Source organism: Cetorhinus maximus, chromosome 12 (assembly GCF_964194155.1).
Source record: "Cetorhinus maximus chromosome 12, sCetMax3.hap1.1, whole genome shotgun sequence".
Taxonomy (NCBI): Eukaryota; Metazoa; Chordata; class Chondrichthyes; order Lamniformes; family Cetorhinidae; genus Cetorhinus; species Cetorhinus maximus.
This window is the reverse complement of record NC_135890.1, coordinates 58241482-58255471: the sequence shown is the minus strand read 5'-3', so window position 1 is coordinate 58255471 and position 13990 is coordinate 58241482. Positions and strand designations below refer to the sequence as shown.

Sequence of the window (13990 nt, the reverse complement as noted above, 5' to 3'; positions counted from 1 at the left end):
TTTTATTTTCCATTCTTGGGATGCAGGTATTATTGGCAGGGCTGGCATTGATTACCCATCCCAGAAGGTGGTGGTCAGCTGCCTTCTCGTACTGCTGAGAATGGTTTTGAAATGACAGAGTGGCTTTTTAGGCCGTTTATGAGTCAACTATATTGGTGTGGGATTGCAGTCACATATAGGCCAGACTGGGTAAGGACAGAGGGGCTTCCTTCCTTAAGGGACATTGGCAGACCAGTTGGAATTTTACAACAATCCAAGAGCTTCATGGTCACTATTACTGCTACCAGCTTTATAGTTTTAATTTGTTTTAAACTGAATTCACACTCTCAAACTGCCTTTGCTGGGATTTGAACTGGTGTCCAATATCTTAACTATTACATTACTGCACCACCTATATTGAACACCATGCTCCTTTGAAGGCTCTTGCAAGACTCTTAACCAGGGGTCTCCCTACCCTCTAAGTTCCTCACCTTGTACTTTGGTACCAACAACACAAAACAAACTATGGGTACGAATTCCACTTTATATGGAAAACCTTTAATTAACATGCTTAAGCAATAGTATATACTTGCACCACCAGTTGCTTAGTAAGACCCGCGTGCAGGAGCTGGTCGCCAGTGGTCGGTCTGCTGAATGAATTCTTCCATAAAACTTTTTTTTATTCATAAAATATACTTTATTCATAAAGTACCTGAAAGAACATTACAACATATTTTTAAATCGCCATCACAAAAAGTGCAATCAGATTCAACTTTTACACATGGATCATGGGGTGATTCAATACAATCAATGAATATTACAATCATTTCAATATGGTCATTACAGACAATCAGTGCAATGGTATTGGAGTTATCAACATACAAAATGTTGCACCCTTTGGTGCTTCAATACAATTATAATACATTTAGTATTCACTGCATACATTTATTGAGAGTCGTAAATGCCGAGGGGTCTATACAATTCCCAGCACCTCGGTGCCCTATGGCAGAAAGGTCTTAGACAGCGACCTTTCCCCACTGCGCCTTTGTGGTGGCTGCCCCAAGCTTTAGTGCGTCCCTCAGCACGTAGTCCTGGCCCTTGGAATGTGCCAGTCTGCAACACTCGGTCGAGGACAACTGTTTGCACTGGAAGACCAACAAGTTTCAGGCAGACCAAAGAGTTGATGATCCTCCAGCTGCAGTTGATGTTTGGCTCGGTGTGTGTCCCTGGGAACAGCCCACAGAGCACAGAGTCCTGTGTCACAGAACTGCTCGGGATGAACCTTGATAGAAACCACTGCATCTCTCTCCAGACCTCCTTCACAAAGGCACATTCCACAAGGAGGTGAACAACGGTCTCTTCCCCACCACAGTCACCTCAAGGGCAACGTGCGGAGGAGGTGAGGCTCCTGATGTGTTGGAAGGATCTGACTGGGAAGCCTTTCTCACCACCAGCCAAGCTACGTCTTGGTGCTTGTTGGAAAGTTCTGGCGATGAGGCATTCTGCCAAATGACTTTGCGAGTCTGCTCGGGGAACCATCCAACAGGATCCACCATCTCAATTTCCCTCAGGGCTTCTAGGACATTACGTGCTGACCACTGCCTGATGGACTTGTGGTCAAAGGTGTTTCTCTGCATAAACTTTTCCACGAGGGACAGGTGGTACGGCACGGTCCAACTATTTGGAGCGTTCCGCGGCAGCGTGGCCAGACCCATCCTTCACAACACCGGGACAGGTAGAACCGCAGTACGTAGTGACACTTGGTGCTTGAGTATCAGGGGTCTACGCACAGCTTGATGCAGCTGCACACAAAGGTGGCCATCAGGATGAGGGTGATGTTGGGCAGTTTTTTCCCCCTTTATCTAGAGGCTTGTACATCGTGTCCCTGTGAACATGATCCATTATCGACCTCCAGATAAAACGAAAGATGGCTCGGCTGATCGCCATCGCGCAGGAGTCTGGAATGGGCCAGACCTGCGCCACGTACAGCAACAGCGAGAGTGCCTCACACCTGATGACCAGGTTCTTACCCGCAATGGGGCAGCATCACTCCCACATGCCCAGTTTTCTTTCCACCATAGACACTCACTCGTTTCAGTTTCTAACGCATGCCCCGCTCCCTCCGAACCACATCCCCAGCACCTTCAGGCCGTCTGACCTGACGGTGAAGGGGACAAGGGATCGGTCAGCCCAGTTCCCAAAGAACATGACCTCGCTCTTACCTTGGCTCCTGAGGTCTTCCATAAAACTTCCAGTGACTGACCAAGTCACACTTCCTGGCTGCAGCCCCAGTGTCCTTGAGAGCTTTGGCTTTATTCCCCTTTCTGACCCTGGTCTCTTGGCAAGTAAGGTAATGTCTTAAATTGGGTCATCCGATTGGATTATCAACCCCACCCTGGCCATGCAAAGACAATCTGCACATGGTCATTTCCAGCTCGCAGCAGGGGGTGTCTCCAGGTACCTGTCAGCAATGGATGTGGTTTCTGTGTCTTGGTGATGCTGGAAGAAAGCAGTTCACACATCCCCGAGAGACCATTGTCTCGCTGCTCAAAATGCGGTTTCCTCTACATTGGAGAGACCAAACGCAGACTGGGTGACAGCTTTGCGGAACATCTTCAGTCTGTCTGCAAGCATGACCCAGACCCCCTGTCGCTTGCCATTTCAACACTCCACCCTGCTCTCATGCCCACAAGTCTGTCCTTGGCCTGCTGCATTGTTCCAGTGAAGCTCAATGCAAAATGGAGGAACAGCACCTCATCTTCCGACTAGGCACTTTACAGCCTTCCGGACTGAATATTGAGTTCAACAAGTTTAGATCATGAACTCTCTCCTCCATCCCCACCCCCTTTCCAATCCCCCCCTTTTTTTTCCAATAATTTATATAGATTTTTCTTTTCCCACCTATTTCCATTATTTTTAATTGTATTTCCATGCATTGTTTTATCTCTACCTTTTAGCCTATTTCGATCCCTTCCCCCCACACCACCCCCACTAGGGCTATCTGTACCTTGCTCATCCTGCTTTCTACCCTTAATTATCACATTCCTTAGATAATATCACCACCTTCAACACCTCTTTGTCCTTTTGTCTATGACATCTTTTGGTTATCTCCACCTATCACTGGCCCTCTATCCAGCTCTACCTGTCCCACCCCTCTTTAAACCATTTTATATTTCACCTCTCTTCTATTTTTCCTTAGTTCTGTTGAAGAGTCATACGGACTCGAAATGTTAACTATGTTCCTCTCCGCAGATGCTGTCAGACCTGCTGAGTTTTTCCAGGTATTTTTATTTTTGTTTTTGTTTTGGATTTCCAGCATCCGCAGTTTTTTGCTTTTACCATTGTCCAGGTCACTTTCTGTAATCAGGGTGTCTGATGATTAGCCACCGCCCCAGTGACATGTCCTGACACGTCTGTGTCTCTGTGTGTTTGTATGTGTATGTGTCTGTGTGTGTGTCTCTGTCTGTGTGTGTGTGTGTGTGTGTATCCTTGTCCAGTCTTTATTATGTTAAAAAAGTTCCATATAAGCCTCAGCGTTGATGTCTTCGGTCTGAAATCTTCGTCCAATGTCCTCCGCACTCCATGTTCCTACCACCCGGTTCTGAGCTCAGGACATTGGTCCACCTCACAACTGGTTACATTTTGACACAAGTATAAAGATAATACATATTAAAAAGAAACAAAGGAAGGCCTTACAGCGTGACAGAAATACATAAAATATCAAAATGCCTTGAGCTCTCTGCTGGAAGTGTATATTGGAAGTTTGTGTGAGGGGATTCTCCAACCATTGAAGTAAATGATCAGAAAGATGTATTCAGCATGTTCCTAAATTTCGGATGTGTGCTCCTGGAGGGAATGGAGTGGTTCCTCACCGGCTGTGGGAAGATGGAAAACAGGCAAGTTATATTAAACTTACATCAAACTTTACTTAGACCAGACGTAGAATATTGTGAATGGTTCTGATCTTCATATTCTAAAAAGGGTATAGAGACACTGGGGAATGTGCAAAAATACTTTACAAGGATGGTACCAGAATTGCAAGGTTATAACAATCAGGAAAGACTGAGCAGAGAAGGCCGAATGGTGGCCTGACAGAGATCTTTAAGGTTATGAAGGGACTGGTACAGTAGATGTACAAGAACTGTTTTGACTGATGGGGGAGACCAAAACTGGGAGCTATAAGTATGAGATAGTCACGATAGATCCCATAAGAAGATCAAGAGAGTGGTGAGATTGTGGAACTACTAGTTGCAGTGAATAGAATTGATGCTTTTAAGGGGAAGCTGGGTAAACACACAAAGGAGAAAGGAATAGAACAGGGTTCGCAATCTGTGGGTCGTGACCTCCCAGTCGGGTCGCAGAACAAACAACTGGGGTCACGAGCTCCAAGGCAGCAATCGTGGCCAAGGAGCAAAGAGTCAGATGGAACAGTCCCTGTGAACAGTTCTGAGGCCTCATGACACGCACAGACTAACATTTCTCTTGAAAAAACTCAGCAGGTCTGGCAGCATCGGTGGAGAAGAAAAGAGTCGACGTTTCGGGTCCACACGACCCTTCAACAGAACTGAGGTATAGTTAGGAGAGGGGTGAAATATAAGCTGGTTTAAGGTGGGGGGCGGGGGGAGAGAAGTTGAGGGTGGGGTGGTTGTAGGGACAAGCAAGCAGTGATAGGAGCAGATAATCAAAAGATGTCACAGACAAAAGGATCAAAGAGGTGTTGAAGGTGGTGATATTATCTAAGAAAAGTGCTAATTAAGAATGGATGGCAGGACACTCAAGGTGCAGCTCTAGTGGGGGTGGGGTGGAAAGATTGACAAGGTATTAGTTGTAGATTTAAAAATAATGGAAATAGGTGGGAAAAGAAAAATATATAAATTATTGAAAACAAAAACAAAAAAAAAACAAAAGGGAGGGGGAGGAAACGGGGTGGGGATGGAGGGAGAGGGAGTTTAAGATCTAAAGTTGTTGAATTCAATATTCAGCCCGGAAGGCTGTAAAGTGCCTAGTCGGAAGATGAGGTGCTGTTCCTCCAGTTGTTAATCTTTCCACCCCACCCCCACTAGAGCTGTACCTTGAGTTTCCTGCCATCCATTCTTAATTAGCACTTTTCTTAGATAATATCACCACCTTCAACACCTCTTTGATCCTTTTGTCTGTGACATCTTTTGATTATCTGCTCCTATCACTGCTTGCTTGTCCCTACAACCACTCCACCCTCAACTTCTCTCCCCCCGCCCCCCACCTTAAACCAGCTTATATTTCACCCCTCTCCTAACTACACTCAGTTCTGTTGAAGGGTCGTGTGGACCCGAAACATCGACTCTTTTCTTCTCCACCGATGCTGCCAGACCTGCTGAGTTTTTCCAGGTAATTCTGTTTTTGTTTTGGATTTCCAGCATCCGCAGTAGCTTTTTGTTTCTATCTAACATTTCTCTTGCCTTGGTCAGGTGGGTGTGGCCTAATGAAATGAACTGCTGCCTCCAAGAGAGTATGCTAAACAGTAGGTGTCTGAGAATATCTTCCTACAAACCTTTGCTCTTTTTAGAGTTGTAAATCATGATTTTGTGCCTCCATCCCTGCTGTTTGAACACCCCACACCACCCCCGCCCCCCCCCCCCCCCCAACCCTCCCTGCTCAATAACTCTTTCCCCTCAGCTCCATCTCCTTGCAACAACTCTCCCTCCCCTGCTCCTGGTCAATACACTTCCTCCTCCCCTCCCCACAGCTTTCATTCTGGGGTCACACCAATTTTCAAACATTAAAATTGGGTCACAGCATGAAAAATTTGGGAAGCACTGGGATAGAAGGTTATCCAGCTAGGGTGAGATGAAGTAGGCTGGATTGTGTCTAGTGTGGATCATAAGCAGTTTAGCTGAGTGGCCTGTTTCCGTGATGTATATTCTACATAAAACCATGCTTTCGATATGTGCTGTGGATACACCAAATATTTAGCAAAAGTGTTATGGGGAAGGGACTGGAAGGGTTTTGTGATATGAAAAATAATATTGAAGGAAAGGTTTCCACAAAATCATATGAGACTCCTCTTGTGAGGTAAGAGGCACTGAGATGAAAAATGAAGACCAGCTTTGCTCTTTTAGGTTTTTTAAATCTTCCAAAGATACTTGTCAGGATTTTAAGTCATCTCCCTACTTCATGAACAGGGCACTGCCTGCTTGAGGCCCTTCCATGTTACTGAAATAGAAATGTGAATCTCTACAATTTGGATGGTTGGGCTTGGGCTGTAATGTGCTCATGCATCATTTTGGAATGTCATTAAATGTAGGAAGAAGCTGATGGCTATCCCCCTCCCAGGACAGAAGATTAATCCACGGTATTTATTAAATAAATGATTTCATATTTATCGTAGCACTCAGAGTTTGTAAGGACAGGCTCCTGGTATGATATTGGTGAGCAGCTCCTGCAGTTTTCCTTCAATCTCTGCTGTGAACATCACTGGCTAGACCAGCATTTATTGCCCATCCCTAATTGCCCTTGAGAAAGTGGTGGTGAGCCGTCGCCTTTGACTGTTGCAGTCCATGGGTGGTGAAGGTGCTCCCACAATGTAGCAGTTTGATACAAGCATTTCATATTTCTACGTGCATCCACTGAATTTTGCTTTTATATCTCATTCTGGCTATCCCAGAGCAAATTCCAAAACAACATCTGAAAATGGATGTCCTCCATATTGTTAGTCAGTCATCAGCGAAAGGTAGTGCAGCAGCTGCACAGTTGCAGACAGACCTTGTTAGTCAGCCATAGTCCAGCAATGCTCAAACAATCCCTTTACTTTTTTTTTTGAGGTGAACAGTTACAAATTTTTTGGGGTGTGTGAAGTCAGTTTGCATCATGCACAGACTACAAAACATTTCACTCACTTCTGTACAATTTATTGTGGCAGAATTATGAAGATTCTGCACTTGCAGCAGCAGAGCCTAACATATGACTATAGTAATGGATCTACAATTTTTAATAATAGTCTACTTTCAGCTATGACCAATTTCTTAAGTGGTGATGTAACATTCTCATACATCTTACAAAAGTCTTAAAATAACCAAAAGGTGGCTTGTATGTTCATTCATATGATAAAGATATGGCATTGCTGAGGCCAATGTAGTAAATTCCAGTGTGTCATGGGTCTAAGTCATTCATATTCTGCTTTCATTTGACGGTAAGAGTTGGCACTACTGAGATACACTGTTATTCTTTTACCAGATGCCATTAGAAAACGCTTCGGACCCCCAGGACACTCAGCTAAGAGCATCAAGGGAGTGCCGAGAGGCAGGGGCTGGGACAGGTGGTAGCTCGCCTTGCGGCGGACCGCCAGCGCAGTAGATGTTAATTGTATATCAATTGTGGTTAACTATATGCAGGTGGAGGGTATTGATTAGGCTGTGATTAGAGCACATATTAAGTGAGGGGAGTTTAAGGATCATGAGCACCAGTGTGGGTCTGATGGGCCGAGTGGCCTGTTAGGAGATACATACTTGTATCTTTCATTCTGTGAATAAATCTAAACTGAGTAAAGATTGGCTCTGGTTGCATCCTGCACCAACTGGCTATTGAGAGAATAACAGTGGAGATCTGAAACTCTCTCTCCCAAAAGGCTGTGATGATGGGGTTCACTCGAGCGAGCTGTGGGAGCCCATCAAACCTCCCACTATATAGGATTAGCCGCCCTAATGGGTTGTCATATAGATGATGAAATCGCATCTGCATTACAGCCTGTCAGACTTTTAATCACCCCGCGACTCCTTTCACTGCTATACACTATTTCCCAGGGGGAAAGACTGTATGTGAAGATACAAAAATGTCAACATAAACAAACAGGGATCAACAAATTAGTTATGATATCGCCGAATCAGTTCAGCACAAATTCTGAACTCTAACTCTGGCAAAAAGACAGCACAATTTGTATGAAGTGGCTTCTCACCAATGGTGACCTGTAAACAGGTTGTGTGGATCAGTTAGCACAGTTAGCTGGATGGCTGGCTTGTGATGCAGAGTGACGCCAGCAGCGGGAGTTCAATTCCCATACCGGCTCAGGTCATCCATGCAGGTCCTGTCTTCTGAACCTCACCTGAGGTGTGGTGACCCTCAGGTTAAACTCACCACCAGTTGTCTCCCTCTAGCAAGAGAGCAGCCTATGGTCCTCTAGGACTACAGTGACTTTCAAACAGGTTGTGAATGACATTGTGCAACATACTTCCATCAGACACTGGTGTAATGACAGCACTAGCAACAAGAACTGAACCAGCCTTTACACTGCACCTTCAGCACAGAAAACACTCAAAGGAGGAGAAACAGACAGCAGGAGGTAGTAGAATAGGGAGGGGACTAAGTGAGAATAGGCCTCCAGGAGGCAGAGAGGAGTATTACATGGTGTTGAGATGGTTAATTATGCAGCCCCTATATTTACAGCAAATTTCTTAACTTCTGTCAGCTGTAAAGCATAAATGTTCCCAATTCAAAATTTTTTAAATTGTTTTTCCTGCTCAGTTTGTGTGGGTCAGTTAGCACCAGTTTAGTCAGTTTGCCAGGTGGGTGTGATGAAGAGTAGCGTGCCAGATAAGAAACAGGGAAAGGTTTTTTTTAATGTTTATATTGCAATCGCCTGTAAATATTTCAGTTTCATGCAGGATATCACCGCATAGTTTCTATTGAGGTACGAAGTTGAACAATCAGTGCAGCAAATCCTTTGTTTTATAATGGAGGCTGAAACCTTTGTTTCATTGATGTTACTGAAGATACTGAAATAGCATTGTTGAACAGTATTCCATAGCTTCCTCTGACTGGGGAATCTAGAACATGGGATCATCGACTAGGAATAAGGGGTCAGCCATTTGGGGGCGGAATTGCCCAGTCCCGCTAGTGGCAGGTGTCATAGTGGGTGTGAACGGACAATATAGCGAGAAGGCTAAAAATCGGTTTTAAGCCTTCGTAAAACCAGTTTGCAATTGTCCGCTCCGCCCGTCAATGGCGGACCATATTTCCCACCACTGCATGTCGGGAGCCTAATTTCAATACTTTAGTGTCTTGTTATAAGCCCTCACGCCGGAATCATCGCCCCAGGTCTGATTCACCGCCCACGTCGGCGTGATTTCAGGACAACGTGCTTCATAACTGCCTTTAAAAGGTGTGCACCTGGTGACCTGAACTTCGAGGGGAACTCAGAGGTGAGTGCACATGACCTCGCGCAGGGCTCGTGAACATTACCCACAATACATCAAGGAAGAGGCGCTGCACATTCCCATGGGGCACAGGCAAGTCGCTTTTTCCCGACTGGCTTTCAGTGCGGTGCCAGGGCAAGTGCTCCAGCGCGGGTCAGGCTTGTGGGGGTGCAAAGCAGCACAGACAGAGGGAAATGCACAAGCACATGCCAGGGGAGTGGGGGAGGGGGTGGGGGAGTGAGGTAAGCTGCAATACACTTGGAAAATCTTGTCAAAAGTGAGCATTCTACTGCAGCCGAGACCGTTCAGCACCAGCTCCATTGACAAGCTTCAAGTTGGGCCTCTGAAGCATTTCTGCCCACTCAAGCAATACAAAAACATGAAAGTGCCTCCAAATGCTCCAGAAGATTCCATCCTTTGGGCACAAGTTTTAGGGGGCAGCAGGGCAATTGGCCGACTGGGCAAGTTGTAGAATCCCCTTGTGAAAGGCGGCCATGGCGCAGTCACTGGTGGAGGTGCTCACAGCCCCTTGCAATGTCTTTATTAAGATTTGGACCAGTATTCCTCATGGTTCAAGCTGACAGTGCAGCCTTGCAGTGTGGGTTAGGGGAATGCATACGCCTGAGCTGAGATCACAGCAGGCAGTCCAGTGGCACCAATGAGTCAAGTGGAGTGGGGTGGAGGTGGTTGGGGATTCGGACAGTAATGAAGCGCACTACATCCAAGTGGTGGCCAGCACTCTCCGGCTTGTGTCAAGGGGCCTTGAGACTTAACCAAAAGAGGTTCTTAGGATCCATATGCTAACCCACGTATCTCTCTCTTTGATCCTGCAGGAGGAGAACATCGGGATCATGGAGCCTGGTGATTTAGTGGTATGTCTCTCGGCTTACAGAGACCAAAGAAGAAGAGAGCGGCGGAGGTGCCTAGCTTGGCAAAGGGAGGAGCACCTCCCTCAAGACGAAGGGGCGGTAGGGCCTGCTGTGCACACAGCTGAAGATCCACAGAGAGCCGTCAGTTGTAGGCGCCTCGCTAGACCCAGGGTCTATAGATGCTGCCTGTCATTCCAGGAGATGACTGAGTCACTGAAGACTGCTCCTGCCTAGGGAACTGGTTGGTCACACATGCCACCTGCTGCAGGATTTGGCGTCATGGGGACATGGAGGGCATCCACTGCCAGTGTCAATGAAAGTGACTGCAGCGCTCAATTTTTACACTAGTGGCTTCTTCCAGGGCTCCACAGGTGACTTGTGCTGTATCTTACAAGCCTCCACACACATGTAGCTAGGAGGTCATGGGCGCCATCTTCACAAAGGCACAGAGCTTTGAGCATTTCGCCCGGGATCAGGAAAGCCAGGAAGTAAGAGCACTGGCATTTGCGCAGATCTCTGGTTTCCCACAGGTGCAGGGTACCATCGACTGCACTCGTATAGCGCTTAGATCTCTGTGGCAACAAGTAGTCAACTATGTCAACCACAAGGGCTTCCACTCGCTGAATGTTCAGCTGGTGTGTGACCACCACAAACACATCCTATGGGTCTGTGCATATTTCCCAGGGAGCGTCCACGACTCCTACAGTATTAGCAGGTCTCAGATCCCTGACATCTTCCAGGGTCCAGAGAGGCTGCAGGGTTGGCTCCTCAAGGACAAGGGCTACCCACAGAGAGAACATGGCCGATGACGCCTGTGCCACGGCCTCAGACTGCAGCAGAGCAACGGTATAATGAGGCTCATTCTGCGACCTGAACTTTGGTGGAGCAAATGATAGGCCTCTTGAAAAGCAAGTTCCAGTGCCTCGAGAGGTCAGGTGGAGCATTGCAATACAGTCCACCGAGGCTGTCGCACATCATTGCAGCTTACTGCGCACTATGCAGCCTGGCACTGCAACAGGGGGAGGAACTGGCTGAGCAAGAGATGAAAGAGCTGCTTGTCTCCTCCAATGAGGAGAACATCGAAGGGGAGGACGGTGATCAGGTCCTCAAAGGTGAGGAAGCTGGTGATGAGGCCATCGCACTCACCAGACAAGACAGGCACTCAGGAGGCCCTCATAGCCACAAGATTCGTGGAGGATGATGATGAGATGCATTGTGGACAGTCCTGACATCCTCACCTTGCATCTGTGAATGTTTGACTTTTGTGTGGCTTATGGCAGCGCACATACCCTCAGTGCTCAGGCTCATGTCATGGAGACGCAGTGGAGGCCCTAATAGTCACTCGATTGCAGGAGGATGATGATGACATGCAGCGAGGACACTCCATAGATCTTCATATAGCCTCTGAGAATATCTGACTCCTGTCTGGCCGAGGGCAGCTCACTTGCACTCTGTGATCAGGGTAATAACATGGAGACAGCCATGAAACTTTAAAAGCATCTAAACCTTTGTCCGTCTTCAGCACCTGGGCCCTTCAGGAGCACAGCATCACTGGACATAGATACTGAAGAGATGGGGGCCAGCCCCACCTTAAAGGTGCTGAGAGCACACAGAGAGAATGACGGAACTCTGTGACGCCTGCCCACTACATTCTGGCAGCAATGACCAGCACCATCGAGGTGCAGGCATCAGTGATGTGTCCAGTGAGTGTGAGGCTGGACCATCACTTTGGTCTGAAGGCTGCACAGAGCACAGGGAGGCGGCCCTGGACTGAGGCACCCGCCTTTATCTTGTACAGAAAGGTTTCACATCTGAGTGACAAGAACACTGCTCATCAGAACAAGGAGCCATAGGCAGGGAGACATTCCTGGGAGTTTATTTACAATAGTGAACAGTATGTACAAGTGATTAACACCCGTGCCCAGGCTGTGCAGCTAATTCTCCTTAGCTTTCCTAACTCTGCCACTACGTCTTAGTGCTCCCCTGACATCCACAGCGGAGGTGGAGACAGCCTTCTGACTGTGACGTCCTGTCTGTGATGACCTTGGCGGGCGTCCTCTGGAGGGCTGAGACCTGGGGGACCCCGGCTGTGGATCAGGTACACCCTCCTCGGCGTATTGAGCTGGAGCTGTGGGGCTCACAGGAAGAGAGGATTTGGATTGGCCAGACATTCCTGGAGTCACCTGGGTGGATGGCCCCGGGAGTACACATGCTGATCTTCCTCCCTATGAGTGCCCAACGGACCCTGGCTGACTCCTTGAGGAAAAGGGGAAGCTGGAGTGAGATCGAGCTGTCCGGCACCCCTCTCATGTTGACACAGTTGGAGCACAATTATGGCATCAGTGCTGGAGTTCAGGCGCGCAGCAGTGCAGGACCGATGTCGTGGACCAAAGTTCCATGGCAGCCGCCATCCTGCCAGTGTTGATCTTGATGTGTTGGCATGCTGGCACTATCACCTCAGACTGAAGGTGGATGGACACCTCCATCGTCCCTCGCAATCTGAGGAGTGCACCAGACATCCCTTCCTAGTGTTCCCGTGATTGTCTTGCAGTCCCAGCAAATGATTGAGGTCCGAGTCCAGAGGCTCCTCATCTGACTCGAACTCAGCAGATTCCTTGCCTCCAGCAGTCGTCTGAGTGCTGGGAACCAAGGATGTCCCTGCTTCCGCCTGCTGTGGAACAGATTGTGTGCTGTGCTCACCAGATTGTGATCCAGAGGCTACTCTACATCTAGGTCCCACCAAGGCATGTGTCATTGCTCTGGTGAAGGCTGTGGGTGAGCGCCGAGATGAGTCTTCAATGGTACTGCCCTCAGGGTTCTCATCCAAGGTGCTCTCGGCACTGGAGCCGGGGTCAAGGTCGCCTGAGGGCGACATGGCAGATGTGCCTAGGAGAGAAAGTGGAGATTATTCGTACTTGGCAGCCGTGTTACACACAGAACAGTGGACTCAGAGTTACGCTGAGAGAGGGATCATGTGGTACAGGATCGTGTGTAGGTGTTCCCACTGACCTCACCGTTGCCACAGGAACAGTCCATGTCCTTTCCGGCCAACTCCAATGCATGGCTCTCAAACGGAGTGAAGACCTTAAAGTCCTGCACTCCATCCGCCCGGCCTGGGGCCTCTCCCGTTGATCGTGCGTGATATTTTCCTGCATAAAGACAGATGGAGGGAGTGTGAGCAAGGTGCATGCCAGGCCAAATGAGAAGGATGGTAGGTGTGCGTGTGTGCTGAGTAGAGCCATGGATGGGATGAGGAGATGAGGCCAGATGGAGATGTGAGGGTGTGAGAGAGTGAGTGGTGATGTCCCTTGAGCTGGCAGTGAGTGAGATGCCAGTGAATGTGTGATGGGCTTGAGTGTGTGAGTTGAGAGTGATGAGATGGTTGCCTTACCCTAGCGCACCGATGAGATCATTCATCTGTTTTTTGCACTGGATGGCCGACCTCGTGTGCAGCATTGGCACTGACCACCACTGCCACCACCTCCTAAGCCAGAGTGGTGAGACTGATGGGCCTCCTACGGCCAGAGTGGGGGTAGAGGACATTGCGGTGGGCCGCCACAGTGTCCAGAAGGTGTCCCAGGGGGCTGAATCAGGGGGCTGAAATCCACTTGGCTTTTGGAACCATGTCTTCAGCGGAACAGTCCTGGGCTGCAAGCATTGAGAAGCGTATGTGCAGCTACATTTTAAATATAGCGCCCAGTGTGAGGAAGCGGTGATGTAATGGCATGGCAGGCCAATCAGAGGCCACCCACCAGCGATCTGTCGTGTTTCCTGTGACTGCATAATTTATGAGGCAGGAAGGGGACAATACAATGTGAAAACCCACCATTGCGGCCAGTGAGTAAGGCATTTTTTCCCGCCCGCTACCGCACTTATTGCAAATCTGGGACGATCCTGCCCTAGGACTGAGAAGAAGTGAAAAATGTTTGTTCACTCAAGTGATTGTGAACTAATGGTTGTGGCTCTGTACCCCAG

At 48.1% G+C, this 13990-nt stretch overlaps 1 protein-coding gene across 1 annotated transcript in view; it reads left to right on the top strand.

Annotated features, from left to right (window-relative positions):
* tmcc3 (transmembrane and coiled-coil domain family 3) overlaps positions 1-13990 on the top strand; it is a 127187-nt gene that overhangs the window by 52611 nt on the left and 60586 nt on the right. The window lies entirely within an intron of this gene.